The 18208-nt window shown below is 33.5% G+C and overlaps 1 protein-coding gene across 9 annotated transcripts in view; it reads right to left on the bottom strand.

Annotated features, from left to right (window-relative positions):
* The window catches only part of LOC145283546 (fibroblast growth factor receptor 3-like), a 225550-nt gene that overhangs the window by 129237 nt on the left and 78105 nt on the right, over positions 1 to 18208 (bottom strand). For all 9 annotated transcript variants that reach the window (XM_080132425.1, XM_080132423.1, XM_080132421.1 and 6 more), the window contains exon 2: positions 7678 to 7705. The gene's annotated coding sequence lies outside the window, so the exon portion shown is untranslated. The remainder of the gene's footprint in view (positions 1 to 7677; positions 7706 to 18208) is intronic.

Here is an 18208-nt window from a genome sequence, read left to right as displayed (position 1 = left end):
TTTACAAAAGTTAATTCCAAATTTTTACTCGTCGCGACCAATGTCTTTTTGATAATTTATTCTAAAACTACTAAAATTTGAATTTAATTAGAAAGGGCTATATAAAAAAAAATGGTACTTGTTAAGATAGAGTTGACAGATGGATTTTTAAATGTCGTTTTAAGCAAAAACAATAATACTTAATTATTATGTTGATAAGAGTAATATAATAAAAAATTACGAAAATTCATTGTTTTTAGTTAAAAAAAAAAAAAAAAATCTATCGCTTTACGCTTTAGTCTTAAAAAAAAAAGCCGCTCTTAAAGTGTCGAAAAAGTAGATAAGTATTCCCCCGTTTTCGCAATTTTCAAGGTGTTTACATATAAGTAAAATACAATTTCGGTACTATTAAAGTTTATCGCTGAAAATGGAGACGCCATTTTTTTTCCGGTACCTATTGTCAACATCAGAGGGAGAAATCAGTATTTTAAACTGACCGAAGAAGCGGCGAAGCATGAAAAAATAAATAAATAAATAAATAAAATAAAAATTAGATAATGATTACTTCCGGAAAGAACTAATTATTACGTGCGTAGTATAAACACCCCAACCTCCCCATGTTAAAAACGGCTTTCGAGGTTAGGAGGGCGTTTACTTCGTCCAAAATATGCGCACGCTTGCGCGTACGGAAATGGCCACCACTGATACATTGCACCTGGAAAACTACTTGTTTACGTGTATAGAAATGGTCACCAATCACCACTGATAACATAAGGAATTACACGTATCTATATACAGAGTTTTCTTTATTTATGTTTTTTAATTTCCTCGTGTCTTTATTGAAAGATGAACGCAGAAAAAAAAATAAAATAAAAGCAAACCTTTTGGCTAATAAAAAAACGGTGCTAATGCAGAGCGTGATCCGATCCGCGCTATTTTTAAAATCGTATTTCCACGTTTAATTAAAGTTTATGATATGTTTTTTTTTATTCAATTGTAAGGTTAAAATACAGAATAGCTACAAAACACCCTCCCCAAGTTAAGAATGGCTTTTTAAACAATAAAAACTTTATTATTTCAGCACGGATCACTCTCTGCAGGAGTACCCCCTTACTAGGTGGTAGTGGGTGCTCTTGCTCTACTGCTCGTTTTAAGTTAAAGAAAAGTGATCACCCACTTTTTCCAAAAGTAATTTTTTCATATAGAGGAAACTATTTTTCTGAAACGGAAACAGTTAGCAGATTCGTTTTTAGCACACTGAAGTCTACAAAAAGCATTTTTTATACGAACATGAGACGGGCCTTAAAGTAAAATTTTATCGTAATTTCTTTGAAACCTATTTTCGTTAATTAATTTTCTACTTTAACACGTTTCATAATTTTGGGATATTTTACTAATTTCAACATGAAAATTAAGTAGACACTATTTATTTTATTTAAAATTCAATGTTTTGATTTCCATTCTAATTTCAAAGAAGCGTCAAAATGTGACCGAAATCACATTGTAAATATTTTTGAATTATAAAATTAAAAAGGGAAATAGCATTTGCTGATTATATAGAATTTGAACCGAACTAAATCTAAAACTTAAGTTAGAACAAAAAAGAAGACAAAAACAAAACAAAAACAATCAAATTCTGTAGAAGTACTAAAATTTTTATAGAAATATCCAGAAAGACAAAAAAAGAAATGACCATACCTAAATATGGCGTTGGAACCGCGCTGTCTCGTATTAATAATAATCCCGGCTATGAAATGGGCGGGCGACATCCAAATGCCAGCGTTGTCTTTTTTTTTTTTTTTTTTTTCTTAGCGTGCTAACTTGACAAATTTCATTGATCGTTTTAATGAAGTTGGAGACAGACACTACTAAGAATAATGACGTCACAGAAACTGGTTCATTTAAAAATAAAAGAGAAATTATAATTTTGGGGTCATGTGTGTTGAGGGAGTGGGGGGGGGGTCATTCGTCCCATCAACCCTTTTTTAAATTTATGTTTTTAAAGTTATTATAATTATGAAATACATAACACCTTTATTTTGATAATTTAACTTATTTGTATTGAAAACAAAAAATAATTGGTGCTTCTACACTTTATTGCCGAAATTGGAGACGCCATTTTATTTCTGCTGTGCAAATGTAAGGGAGACACCATTATTTTAAACTCTGGCCGAAGCATGAAATTAATAACAAAAAAATTAAACTTCCGGAAAGAACTATGGAGAAAAGTAAATAAATTACTGAAAACGGGGAATGAAAACAAAAACATTTACTGTATAAAAATTTATCAAAATATAATTGTAAAAACATTTATTGAAAAGTTTCCGTAAGAAAATTTTAATATAATATTGTAATGAAAGCAATATTGGATTTTTATAAAATAGTTGTTTTTTTTTCGAACAAATAAATAATTTTAAACATGTTATTGAATTAAAGCAAGTTTGAAGAGTTAACAAATTAATCGATAACGTGTTTAAAATTATTTATTTGTTCGAAAAACAACAACAACAAAAAAAGTCTATTTTATAAAAATCCAATGTTGCTTTCATTACAATATTATATTAAAATTATATTTTCTTACGGAAACTTTTCAATAAATGTTTTTACAATTATATTTTGATGCATTTTTATACAGTAAATGTTTTGTTTTCATTTCCCGTTTTCAGTAATTTATTCACTTTTTTTTCCATAGTTCTTTCCGGAAGTTTTTTTTTTTTTTTTTTTTTTTTTTTTTTTATTTATTTCATGCTTCGGCCATAGTTTAAAATAATGGTGTCTCCCTTACATGGTGTTTATTGGTGGTGTGGTGCGGTAAAACGATAAACTTTTTCATTCAATCCTTAGCAGTGTCAGGTTTTCCTATTGGTGCATACATATATAACAGACCTTGTGTGTGTGTGCAGAATGGTATCTACCAAACAACTGTCAATTTTTGGTCTACAAACTTGAAACTTGATATATAGGTGATTTGAACATGTGGAATAGATTCAATTTGGTTTTTAACAAAAAAAAAAACAAAAAAAAAAAATAGCAGCTAAAGAGACAAAATTGAAAAATATTGGAACTTGGCAGGTGTAAGTCGAACTAATGTATATCCTTTATGCACGCCCAAATATACATTAATACGTTTAAGTCGATTAATTTGTAATGTTCTGATAAGCATGTCGCCTTAGTTCAGATGGTAGCGATTAATGCTAGAGAGCTCAATCTTTTGTTTTCGATTCTAGCACCCAAGTCATGGTTTTTAACTTTTGAAATCATTATTATATATTAGATATAAAAGAACAATTGGCCCTATAATAATAAATAAGATACCTGCATGAATTAAAATATCATTAAAGCATATTTTACGACTGGACAACGCCGGGTGGCCTGCTAACAAGACTGCTCCCTTACAAAGATTAAAATGAAGAAATAAATGATACTGAACCTTTTATCTGGAATCACTATTCCAATTTGGATCATTAAATGATTTTGATTTTAAAAAAAAATCTCTAAAATTGAAGAGGTTCTAATGAATAGAAATTCAAAGAATCTGGTTTAATTTGTATCCAATGACTACAGATCAAATTTAACGCAAATCTTATTTGAATGTACCTATATTATAACCGCTGAAACCCTTTGGAATATTCCAAAGAAACTGAAATTTAGGGAATATTTATTCATTTGAGGTCCAAGCATTAAAATTTTACAAAAATCATCGGTATCAGAATTTTTATTGAAGACTTTCATTTCCTTTTTACCACTTTTATAGAAAACTAAATTAAGCTGTAAATTCCCGAGTTTGACCATATATTCCTGAATAAGGTTGGAGGTTCCATCAACCGAAAGTAATGTGAATAAGACTAGAGATGAGAGCACAGTAGTTCAAATAATACAAATTATCAATCCTCATCTCAAAAATTCAAAAAATTTAAATTAAACTAAATAACCTTTATCATGTGCTGTGTTGCAAAAATTCATGATAATCAGTTAATAAGTTTAGGAATGAACCCTGTATGTACGAATATATAGACATATACACATACCTAACTATATAGAATCCATAAGTATGCTGTATGCATGTATATGGAATATTCCGATTTTGATAGCGATGCCAGCGGTATTTTTTTTAAAATACTGTTAGAAATAAATTAAAAGCAATTAAAGCAGTACATACAAGTACACCCCCCTCCTAAAATACCCCCCCGCACTTCTCGATCGGAAAGATCATCTTTCCACAATATGGACATGCAATTGTCTTCTGATTCTCACTGAGTCACCCCTTCTTCCATTCTTCTTCTCGACAGCCCTCACCCCATCCCATCAACATCCTATAAATTTTCCACACCTCTAAAATCCAAAATGTGACCTGTCATTCCCATCAGCTAAGATATTTTTTTATCCGAATGCACTTCTGTAACCATTCCCCTTTTTCTTTGTTTAGTGCAACCCCCCCCCCGGGTTTTACAGAGACAACCCCATCAATCTTAAACTTCGCAGGCGCCGCTCTTCCTTCTGTTTCAAGCACTACTTTTAAATTCCTCCATATGCAATTAAAGATTACCTGTTGCATTACTGATTTTTCCTTTTGTCCATTTTTTGGGCGAGAAATTGTATTAAAATACAGTTTTCAATGACGTTATCACTTTCCCTTTTTGCCGTGGCATTTAGAGTTCAGGTGGTATCGTTCCACAATGTCATTTGCACCTGAACTACAAATGGTTCTAAAGTAACACTTCAAATTCCATCAGTAGTTTTGCATTGACACCAAAATCAACAGAGTCTAGACTATTCTTGTAATGACCTTTTCCCTGTCGATTGCAGTTTGATGCTAGTCCTGTGCAATTTTAGGAGGTACATCCTCCCAGGCTTTGCCTTCTCCCTTTGAGAAAAAAATTAATTTATTGCTAATCGTTTGAGTCGCCTCTACCAGGGAATTGCCAATGGGGCTGCCCAAGCATCTTTTGCAGAGTCAGAGTGTTCCTCCTCTGGAGTGCTGACTTTTCAATCCCATTTTCTGACGCTTTTCTCACAGTGGGAGAGAAATGAATACCTTCATATTCCATCGGTAAAATATCTATAAATATATAAATGTTTTTGTTAAATATCAAAAATCTAGCAGAGAGACCCGCCGTTGCCCAAGATTAAATGATCAATGAATGTTCAATTCTCTCATTTTTATTGTCATCAAAATCGGTGAAAACTCCCATTTTTCAATCAAATCGATTGATTACTTGCTCTAGTTGGGAACCCACTGTAGTGCACCAGAAAGAAGTTTTATATGCCTTCCTATAGTGACTTAGTCCACAATACATTTTAGTCTACATTGCACTGTAGAGAACCTATTGTTGATTTCATAGAATTATTTTTTTTTATATATAATGGCTTGAATTGAATTTTAAAATGCAAAAATCAAGTATCATGCTGTAATTGTGCTCTAAACAGAAATATTCATTTCAAACACAGCCCTGTCAAATTAAATAACCTACTGTTGATTTTATATGCTGCACCTTCTACTTGTGCGGTAAAAAGTCAGCCCAGCCATTCCGGAGTTCACAGAGAATGAACTCACACTCACAAAGTGCCTTTTAAATAATAGTAAAGATGAGAAATCATTGTGAGTTAAAATCCATTTAGTATTACGTATGCATCTAAACTTAAGAAAAACATGCTTAAAAAGTATCAACATTGTGTGAATGGGTGAAATCAAAACAAAATGGCGACCAAATTTGATCACAACGTTTCTGCTGATGTAAACTCCAACCTTCTTCAGGTGTCGAACCTGAGAATCTGCACGGAATTTTGAATAGAACCCTTTATCTAATCCATGGGTATAGCATGCTCTCGTTCTGTCAACCATAATTGAGTAAAAGTCTAAACTAATTTATACGTGTTTCTTAGTACTGCCTGCACTGAGGATTGAACCTTCAACCCCCAGAAAACTGTCATTTACAATTCAATTGTACTTAGTATTTTATCCATTACGTCACATGTTCTTGTGAGAAAAAGATTCTCAAGTTCGACAAGACATGCCTGAAGAAGGTCAAAAATTACATTGACCAAAATGTAAGAATACCACTCAAGATGAGAACAGTAGTCTGAATAATGTAAATAATACAAATTATCAATCCTTATCTCAAAAATTCAGAAACAAAACAAATACTGTTGGATATTTATGATAGAACTTGGTGGACAAGTCAGACAGACGGAAAGTTCACTGTGAATGTTATTTATGATCCCATAGATGGCAAATTTTAGGAGCAGCTGGATAACCCTGTTATACAATCTAATGTCAATCAGAGGCTCCCCCCGACCCCCACTGAGATTTAGATTATTGGGGAGGATTTATCATGCATCATTTCTGGCTGGTGCAGCAGTAGTTCTTTGCTACTACTCCTTCTCCCGCCCAATAGAATCTCATGGTGTGATCTCTGCTCACCACATTCATATCAAAACACTGTACTTGGCATTGGAAATTAAAAAAATAATTTAAGGTCACTTCTACATGGTTAAAATTGACATCTGGCACCCTTTGCCTTCTATCTCCTTTCTTTATCTGAACTATATTTCACCGTTACCGTTGTTTCCATCAGTTTCAGCCGGCTAAGAATTACTCAAAATGTAACTGCTACAGAGGTATCCAAATGTAAAACTGACTTTTCAGACTACATTCAACACAGCAGATTTCTAGCTTTCAGATAATATAACTTCTTCAGAACGCTATAAATAATAGCTCGATGTATATCCACACATTTTGAACTTAAACATGAACAGCCCATAAAAAAAAAATGAAGAATCTGTTCAATTTCTATTTTACTGATACAACATTATTCTCCTTACTTCTAACATGCTTTAGTTTCAATTCCCTAGAGTTTATGTATGACAAATTAAAGTATGACAAATGTACGAAAACTGCTCCTGCTGATTCTCTCTCCGTATGATTTTTTTTTTTTTTTTTTTACACAGTGATCACCACTTATCAAGGCCCGGAAGCCACTCAGGGATAAGGGTTATTGTAAGTACATCACGTTAGTGAGGAGATTTTATGAAGTGTTTAATTAGGGGGGGCGGTTCATTAGGAATTTGTTAACATTAGACTTGAAGACATCCAAGTTGTAGTCCGGAGGGAAGCAGGCAGACGGAACAGAGTTCCACAGGCGTGCAGTTCTAAGAAAGAAGCTTTGCTCATGAAATCCGCGTTTTGATTTAGGCACAGATGATAGATGTCATTCGAGCAACCTGGGAGTCAGGAAGAAGTAACAGATTTTAATTTAGACGGACTAGCATTTTTTTTTTTTTTTTTTTTTTGCTAAAAATCTTTGAAAAAAAAAAAAATTAAATTTGTAAAAAAAAAAAAAAAGACAAAAGCTTCCAAAACTTATTTTTTACAAAGATTTTTAGGGAAAATAAAAACAAAAAACGAAAGAAAAAACTGACAAACAAAATAAACATACAAATAGCAAAAACAAGTTGCTGTGCCTTAATTTGTCATGCCTAAATGTCACATGAATAAATATCAGAAGTTGCCATGCTTTGTCGTGCCTTAATTTGTCGTACATAAAAAGTAAGAATGCAATTTCCTATTAAATTTTAACCTGGTTTAGAGTAGTAATATGCATGTTTTAGCAGTTTTTTCTCGTCAATTGTGATGGTACATGATTGGATAGTAATATGATTCTTCGATTAACGTTAAAACATAACTTTTAAATTGCTTACCTTAAGCGTAGTCAATTTTTGTAAGATCCTAAAACGAAAAAAAAAAAAAAAAGATTATTTAAAAAAAAATGATCACATAATTATCATATTAAGTAAGTAAATTAATAGCATTAATAATACATTCACGTACAAGTTTTAACTTTAAACGCATTTTGATAAAAGAAAAGAAATTCTCAGTCAAACAATAATAAAAAAAAAGCATTCAAGGAATTTTTATTACATTTTCCTTCCGTTTGGAAAAAAAAATCTGCTTCCCATTATTGGCTTCATTTTCCCACCAAGCTGGGAAATTGTTTTCCAATCCATGTAATTGTTCCCCCTACCTTTACACACAACGACAATGTTTTATGTGGCAAGCAAGCTACACAGTGGCGTTTATATTTCGTTCCCTCAGGAAATCATCATGCAGGGATTAAACATGAAATAAGTTTTATATATATATATATATATATATATATATATATATATATATATATATATATATATATATATATATAATATAAAGCTGAATGTCTGTGTATGTGTGTGTCTGGTCACGAATAGGCTCCTATATGGTTGACTATTTTAACAAACTGATTACATATAATGATAGAAGATGTATCGAGACACAGGAATGGGTATGTTTGATCTACCAGAACGGTGGTTCATTAAAATTGTGGGGTCTGCATACGCGACTGGTCCACAAAGTATGGAAAAAAAAAAAAAAAAAAAAAAAAACGTTTACAATACAAGTGTTTTTGATATATATGTACATAAGAATACTTTGATAAGTATGTTTTAACTTAAATAGGGATGGTATAATAAAATTGTGGGGTCTGCGTTCGCGCCTGGCCTCCATACAATGGAAATAGGCACAAACTTTAATAAAAACTTTTCATATTTATCTATATACTATAAGTATACTTTGATAATTATGTTTCTGTTTGAAGAAATATGGTATAATAAAATTATGGAGTGTTCGTTTGCACCTGACCTCCATAGAATGGAAATATGTCACAAAGTTTAACAAGGTTTTTTAATATAGATCCATAGAATATTGTGATAAGTGTTTCAGTGTGAACAGGTATGGTATAATAAATTATGGGGTTTATCTATTTTAATTTTACTTTCATCATATTTTGCTTTGGTTTTGATACTCCCAAATTCAACCCCAATTTACAACCCTTCCTTTTCATAACCTATCATACTTTCATAAATCAGAGTCCATTTTCTGTAGCCTTTTTTTGAACCCAGTCAACGATGGGTACTTTTGCTAGTATATATATATTATATATATATATATATATATATATACTAGCAGTTCAGCTCGGATTTGTTTGGGCCATATCTACTGTTCATAACTTTATGTGCATATATATACATATATATATATATTAAAAAGTTTGACTCATGTGCAGGTAACTTACATATAAAATTTAAAATGTTTAGACCCAAAATTATAGGAGGAGTTTGGTAGAGTCTGCAAAGGTCAACTCTGTAAACTTTGACCTCTTGGTAGCTAAATTTTCGCCCCAAAACTGATTAAAAGCTTGCCGCATGTCTGAATATCCTTTATGTAATAGTTCAAATGCTTAGACCCAAAATTGGCTGAATAGTTTGCTAGAGACCGCAAAGGTCAAATCTTTACAACTTTGACCCTTTGGCAGCCAAAATTTTGGTCAAAAACCGATTAAAAACTTGCCCTATGTCTGAATACACTTTATGTAAAATTTCAAATGTTCAGACCAAAAATTGGCCGAGTTATTTGATAGAGGCCGCAGAGGTCAAATATTTTTTAATTTTGACCCCTTATTGTTTTGGGCTCAAACCAAATTAAAAAGTTTGACCCATGTCCAAGTAACCTACATCTAAAATTTCAAGTGTTTAGACCCAAAATTGGCGAAGGCGTTTGGTAGAGTTTTCAAAAGTCAAATCGTTAAACTTTGACCCCCCCCCCTTGACAGCCAAATTTCTGGCTGAAAATCGATTAAAAAGATTTTCCCAAATCTCAATACCTCTTATGTCAAATCTCAAGTCTGTAGACTGAAAATTGACAGTAGTTTGGTAGGGAAATGTACACACACACAAACTTTTATAGATATATATAGCACAACTGAATTATCTATGTATGATCAGTGTTAGGAAGGAGTGGGCAGAAAATGTTTTGCACTTATTTCCTCTCAAGGGCCCTGTAGACATTCATGGGACCACACCAGAAAGACTCATATTATGCTGAAAACATTTTGGTAATTTTTCAAATTTTATAAATTTAAGACACCTATTAATTGATGCAAAATTCACAAGGCATTTCCATTATTTTGTTCAACCCAACCACTGATTAGCATAATGGTTAGAAGCCTTGACTGTCGTACGGGCAGTCGAGTTTTGATCCTGTAGTTGCCTGTCTAGCCGCACTGATGAGCTGTGATATAGCGAAACAGTACTGTATGTAGATGACTCATATATATATATATATATATATATATATATATATATATATATATATATATATATAATTATTTCATGTATATACACATGTTATAAAGGTCATATATTGTGTATAGATTTTCAGTTTTTACTTCAGCAATGCTCAAAATATAAGTAGAGTTTAGTAGTAGTAATAGTAGTAGTATGAAAAATATATTAATGCCAAGTAATTTACATAGGTGTTCATGTTTAATCCCTGCAGGAGTGAAATATAAACGCACCTGTATAGCTTACTTGCCATATATACAAGTCAAAGGTGGCTTTGTAGTTGGGTTCGAATCTCCCGACCAGTAACAATCGTCACTTCCTGCACTGATAATTATGAAAACATGAAACACTAGTGTTACTAGGTATAAAATAGTTATATTCAATCTCCACTTTTTTAAAACTACTACTACTCTTGTATGTTTATGAGTTCTACACTGTTAACTATTCTGCACTTTACACCAAACTGTAACGCAATAAACTCGTTAGTATTCATACACTGTTTCGTCGGTATCATTACCTGCATTTCTTCAACTAAATCTGAATAGACCAATTGAAAACGTGGAAACAAATTTGATTTGCAACTATACACAAAAATCTATAAGGCATAAGATTTGCTTATCTAATTTCTGTGACGGCATTCCAATTGCTGAAATAGTGCAACCAGAATTAGCTCCCATACTTACAAAGCTGTTAAGCGTTGTCTTAAGGAGAATTCCTTCCCCAAACCCCGGAAAACCTCATCTGTATGCCTCATATTTAAGAATTCAGATGATCGGTCATCTCCCTCTCAGTACAGACCAATAAGTCTCCTGTCTGTTAAATAGAGAAGTAGTGAACCACTTCAGTAAAAATCCTTAGTGACATGCAATTTGGTTTCCATGCTGCTAATTCTACAGCGCATGTGCTAACAGATATATCTCATACGATTAGTGAATCTCTTTCCTTTCTAAAGCAATTGCCCTTGACATATCAAAGGCTTTTGATAGGGTGTGGCATAAAGGTCTACTCTACAAAATCTCCAGCTACGGTACAGCTGGAAATGTCTTTTCAATTATTAAATTATTTCTCTCTGATAGGTTCATAAGAGTAGTGGTTGATGGGCATAAATCAAAAGCTAGCTCAGTATTAATGCTGGGGTCCCTCAGGGGTCCATCCTGGATCCAACTCTCCTCTTGATCTACATCAATGATCTCTCAAATCACATCCTAAGATCATTTGTAGACAATTATGCTGATGACACTACCATCTATGACAACACTTCAAAGGTCGTAAATGACCAAGTTCTCTGCTTCTTTCTCCTCTGATCTTGAGTATGTGGGGAAAGAAGTGGATGGTTAATTTTAATGCATCTAAAACCAAGCTTCTATCTTTACATCATCAACATTTTAATCCCTTCCTAGCATCAATTGAAATGAATAGCTCTCGTTTTGGAGAGGCTCCATGTTTTGACAAGCTTCTGGGTCTGACCTTTATTCCTGATCTGAAATGGAACATGTGCATCAAATCTATTACCAAGGCTGCTGGAAAAATGGTGGGATCATTCTACCGCTCCAGATATGATGCAATTGTCTACCTGCATAAGAACCAAATATGTCCAAGGATGAAGTACTGTTGCCACATCTGGTCAGGAGCTGCTAGAAGCAGCTTATCCTGCCTTGACAGAGCTCAAAATAGATCTTTCCTCTTCCCTGCGACCTCTTTCCCACAGAAGAGACGCTGCAAGCCTGTCTCTGCTTTATTGTTATTTTCATGGCAAGTGCTCAGCTGAGCTATGGTCTTCCCTCACAAAACTTTCACGAAAATACTCGTCTAGTTGAAACCACTGTCAATAATTTCCCCCACTCTTTATCTGTACTTAAACGTAGATTCCATGAACAAAGTATCTTTCTTGGAACTGCACGCCTTTTGTTTCCCTGCTTCCCAGCTGACTACAATTTACCTGTCTTTAAATCCAACGTAAACAAGTTCTTGATGCGCTGTCCCCTTACGTAATCCAATTTATCAAATTTTCACTCCTAATAATTACTATGGCATTGTTTAATTGATTACTGTACACTCATTAACACATATCCTCGAGTAGCCTCTGAGACTTAACAAGTGGTGACTCCTTTGTAAAAAAAAAACAAAAAAAAACTTCCGTTTTCAGCTGACCGTTTTGCTTCACGATGATGGACTTGGAAAATGTTTATCAGTTTGAAATAAGCAAATAAACTCTGCTGTTTTTTTTGCGAATCATAGAATATCTTTAAAACTTCTAAGCACCAATCAGAAGGAACTTTGGTGCTTATTCAGATTGGCACTTATGGCGGCATTTAAAATTAAAGAAAATACAGAAATGTCCGTATGATGTACATACCAATGACAGGACGAAGATAAAAAAAAAATTCTGAAAATCACAATTTGATCAAGTAGTTTTATTTTTATTCAAGAAAATCAAATTTACTGCTTCGACGAGGGTGAAGAAAACGTCTAATGAATCGGTGGACGGGGACAGACAACTCTAATGCAGTCAAGACAATCACTGATTACATCCCCTTATGTTCTATAGTAAAACATGGCATCGTCTGTCATTTATGGATTAAAAAAAACAAAAGAAACGGCAAATTTATTTTTTGTACCCCCCCCAATACTTGATAAATTTTTATGATTTTTTTAATATAAAATCTTCATTTTGTGACAAATAGGTCAAAAATAAGTTTTTCTTCATTTTTGTTTATCTTTATAATAGCCAAACCGAATAAAAACCGGGACTTTTTCAGAGAATCATGAAAAATAACAGTCAGCAAAATCCGGAAGTAAAAACAAACAAACACGTGAAACTTGTGGGTAACCTTGGGTTTATTTACAAACAATTTTTCGATTAGAAGTTATTTGGTGCTGCTATCAAAGCCAACACGAAATCAAACATTTTTATTTCCCCAATTTAAAAGATGGCGCCTAATTTGTTTACGTCTGAGAAAAAAGAAAGAAAAAATCCGAAGAAAAAAATGTCTGTGAGACAGAAGTGAAGTTATAGTTCTCATATCACAGCATGATGTGCGCCTGTTATTTTGGCTCGAGTGACTCAGGATGTCGAGGCACGAAGAGATTTTCATCTTTTAGTAACCTAAATTTTAAACGAGATGTTTCAGCTGGAAAAAAAAAAAAAAAAAAAAAAAAAATTCAAACCGAACCTCTTGAAAAACTTTTCGATCGAAACAGTTTCAATTTAGGCAACTATTCATACTAGTCAAAAAACAAACAAACAAAAAAGCAAAACAAAACAAAACAAAGAAATGTCAACAAAGCTATAAGTTAGGTACTTGTGCAGAATAGTGAATTTTCAAACCAACGCATTTCAAGTAAAAACATTACATTGTTGGGAGTCATGTCGAAATTACAAAAACGACGAACAATGATCCAGTAGAAAAATAAAAATACAATTTATCGTGTTAAAGTTGGAGTTATTAAAATCTCGTTCTTAAAGACAAACTGACTTATCTCCTTTGGGTCAAGATCAAAGTGTAGTATATGTTCTTCAGATTGCCACACTTCAATTTCTTGTTCTCTGTTAGTGGAGGAGAAACAACTGAGACAATTTTTATTTTTTGTTCCTTTTCTCCACATTAAAAAACGACCCTGGTGTCTAACTCTGTCCCGTGGGGAGGCATTGTAAATAGGAAATGACTTATCTCCTTTGCTTTCTTTGCACCCCCGACATTGAAAAAAAAAAACAAAAAAAAACTCCGATGACCAATCTCTACATTTTTTTTCTCCCGAAAAATAGATCTAGCACATCTGCTGGATCATTTTTTTGCAATTTTAAAATTTATACTACAGGATGGAACGTTTAAGTTGTCGCCCTAAAGGAAACAGCACTACAGCTTTATTGTAAAACTTTCATCGAAAAAAAAAAAAAAAAAAATCAATTCAGGTAACTTGATTATGTAACATCCATTCAATGTAGCTGCCTTCAGCCTGAATTAGCACCTTGATACAGGTCCAGAACTGGGAGCATGCCTTTTCCACAAACGCCAGTGGGAGCTTGACGAATACCCAGTGGATGGCAGTGAGTAGGCTATCTTTGGTGTTGTGAGAGGTCATGTTGGTCATGTTCTCAATGTATGACCAAACGAAGTAGCTCAGTGGGTTCAGGTTGAGATAGGCGAGGGGAGGGAGAAGTGTGAAAAGGATAAAAAAGTTGTAGCACTCTTTCTGAAGCCTAGCCTAGGTCTCTTTGGACTTGTGGGCGAGTGGAGAGTCCTACTGCCAAAACCAGCGGCCACCTGATTACACCAGGGGATCACCACATCCAGGTACACTTTGGTGTTGACTGTCAAGCTAACTTTGAAGATGTGAGGTGGCATGATGTGGCCCTCACTTAAAACCATACCAAAGACCATAACTGTGTCCAGAAACATTGTTTGCATCACTCTGGGCATGTCCCTGTTATTCGTGGTAATTTAGCGATTGATTTGGAGTGTACTGGCAATGGTCCCATTGTCATAACTTGGATCAATAGAGAGCATGAGTTGTACAGCGGTGCATCTCTGATCTCGCTCATTGAACATTGTGTCACTTTCAAACATGATAGAAGGTTCCTATCGCTCTTGGGATTCATACACAACTGGCCAACTAGTAGATGGTCTGTAAAAAAAAGAAAGAAAAAAGAAAGGGGTTTTCATCAAATTGAAATGGAATCCTGTTGTCTTTTCTAAGGTGGCAATTTTATCGTTCCATCCTGTACTTTTGACAGGATACATAACTATGTAATTTTGTTTTACTTTTCTACCTTCCTAGATAAACTTTTTTGTGTGTTTTAATGTATTTCAAAGCGTTTTTTGCTTGAAAATAAAAGTAGTGTCAAGTCTGTTAAGTTAGAAAAAAAAAAAAAAAAAAAAAAAAATGGTGGTCTCCTTACAGCTATGTGGAGTCTCGATAATCGCTCCAAAATCGAAAATTAAACAGAATACTGATAGAACATTACATTTTCACACGATTACTGACATTTATTGAATGTTTTTCTATTTACAGACATTAGTGTTTAATGCTTACCCAATCTTTAATGTAGAGAGTGATAATTACTGCCGGTTAAAGGATTCAAACCCAAATTGCAAAGTTACCTTTGACTCTGCAGTCTGATGTTCAGCCTCTAGGCCACGATCAATTAACATGGGAAGAAAAGAGAATTTAAACGCTATGTAATGTCGAATCAGCAGGACATACACAGTAAGCTTACTTATGACATCGTGTTTAACAGCAGAGGCTGGAACATCGATTTACACCTAATTTGACTGAATATATACACACATATATCTTGTTAGTAAACAATTTTAATACACAAGGATATCTATATAAGATTCATATTTTATTGGTTGTATGGTACGTCTTACACCCGTTTCGTTGAATAGTATAAATTGACCAAACAACTGATCAGAGATCTATATAAATCCATGAGAAAAATACAGTTTTTTTTATTGAAAAGACCAAAGGTGAAAAAAGCAATTAAAAAAAACTTTATTGAATATATACTTTTACTATCAATATATATTACAAGGGAGTTTTCACTTATCCAGGTCCCAAGGTTATTCGAGGGTAAGGGATTAATGAATGATTGTGAGTGGCAGAAATTTGGTAAAATTTGACTATGATAGTGCAAAAATAATGTTTTTTGACGTTCAACTTCAAACGATCATAACTCTTTTCATAATAAACTTTCTAGTTGTAGAAGCGATGAAGTCACTGAAGGCCAATTAGGAATCATCTCAGCTTTTGAAGCATTTTTTGCACAGGAAGTTGTTAAGATGCTTGAAAAAGTGATAATCGATGGGCAAGAGGTCCGGTGAATATGGCAGATGAGGCAGAGTCTCGTAGCATAATTTGTCCAGCTTTTGCAGGGTCAGTTGAGCAACACGCTCGCGAGCGTTGTCATGGAGGAGAATTGGTCCCTTCATATTGACCAATCTCAGGCACATATGTTGGAGCTTCTGTTGCATTTTGTCAATTTGTTGGCAATATTTTTTTGACGTAATCATTTCGCCCAGATTCAAGAAGCTGTGATAGATGAGAGCGGCCACAGACCACCAAACAGTCACCAAAACTTTTTTTGTGCAATTTCAGCTTTAGGAAGTGTTGTGGAGCTTCTCCGACATCCAACCACTCTGCCGAATGTCGCTAGTTGTCGTAGAGGATCTACTTCTCATCACATGTCACAATCCGTTTGAGAAATGGGTCGTTTTGTTGCTTAGAAGACACCTCAAAACGACAATTTAAAAAATTTTTGTACAATTCATGTGGTACCCATTTATCCAACTTTTTGAATTCCCTATTTACTTTAAATGGCAAACAACTGTTGAATGGTCGACCTCAAGTTCAACAGCAACTTCTTGTGTGGTTTTGCAAGGATCAAGTTCAATTAAGGCTGTCAAATGTCTGTTATCAACCACAGTCAGCCGGCCACGACTGTCTTCATCTTCGAGGCTCTCGTTACCATCGCAAAATTTCTTGACCACCATTTTGCCACACGTTCATTAGTGGTTCCTGGGCCAAGCGCATCATTGATATCACAAGCTGTCTCAGCAGCTTTTCAGCTTAGTTTGAACTGAAACAAGAAAATCGTGCAGATTTGAATTTTGTTCATGTTGTCAAAAAGCCTGCAAAAAAATGAAGGAAGTGATTGAGAACGGTAATGAAAAACATGGTTCGATAGAGCGAAAAACACGCATCAAAATGATATATAACATGCCTATATATATATATATATATATATATATATATATATATATATATATATATATATCAATGAATTAATTCAGAAATCATATATAAAATTAACATATGTGAGAAAACGATATTGTTTTTGCACCAACCTAATATTAAAAGGGAAGGCTTAACAAGAACTTAGTTACATTGGATTTGAAGATGACCATGTTGTAATCAGCTGGAAAGCAGGCTAGCGGAATGGTTATGTTTATGTTTACATGGTAAAAATTCAGTGAATCCTTACTGTATATATAAACCTGCTCAATAATAAAGCTATTTATTTGATATACAGTTTTTTAAAATTCATTTTACTTCAGTTGAAGTTTTCAGAAATCAGCTCCGATCCAGTCCAGGGGCTAACACTTGATCTTCAATATGAGATACATAGATATTTAAATATTCTATTAAAGTTCTCCTTTACCGCTAAAACACTTAGTAAGATATTTGAGAATATCATTTTTCTCTCTTCAATTGGCCATTAAAATATGTTAAATCGAAATGTGTATGAAATACGTTTGAAAGCCGATATACAACGCAATAATAATAAAATAAACAAGCATTTACTTGTTTAAAATTAATATATTTCGGAGTTATATTCCTTCGTCAGAATTTTATTTAAATTTTTTTTTTCCTCGCCATGATGTTAAATTGAAGAAAAAAAAAATTTAATGAAGAGTCTGCATGCTGTTATCTGCGGTGTTTTTGAAATGCAGGAAGAATGCGTTTGGCAATGTGATTTGAAAGTCAGGATAGTGTTTTCGTGTTAGAAGCGTTGATTGAATTTGAATTTTAAATTGAAATACGTTTATATTTCAGAGTTATACTCCTTCATCAAAATTTTATTTTAAAAATATTTTTCCTCGCCATTATGTTAAATTGAAAAAGGAAAAAAAAGAAAAAAAAAAGGAAAAAACAAAAAAAAACAAAAAACAAACAAAAAAAACCCATAAAATTCTAAGGAGTATAACTCGGACATATATTAAGCAAATGCTTGTCGATTTCATATTGCATTATAATTCGGCTTTCAAACGTATTTTAATTTAAAATTCAATCAACGCTTCTAACACGGAAAACACTACCCTGACTTATGCTATAGTATATCTTTCTTGTGCTCTCTTCTCTTATTGGATCCCAGGACAAGAATTCATCCAGTCTGAGTGCCATTACTTTAGGTAACATCACTTGCAGGAGGTGCAGCACCATTCATTGTAAAAGCAATACTGAGATCTTATTTGAGTCGCGAACACTATGTAATTTTAAATATTTAATCAGTTTCCTTGTAGGGAAAAATATCCTCATGCCAGGTTGTTCTGACAAACCCCTGTACACAGAGACC

This window comes from Euprymna scolopes, chromosome 8 (genome assembly GCF_053919585.1).
Source record: "Euprymna scolopes isolate OS-2025 chromosome 8, ASM5391958v1, whole genome shotgun sequence".
Taxonomy (NCBI): Eukaryota; Metazoa; Mollusca; class Cephalopoda; order Sepiida; family Sepiolidae; genus Euprymna; species Euprymna scolopes.
Note: the sequence above shows the minus strand (reverse complement) of the source record. Positions and strands in the feature narration are given on the sequence as shown.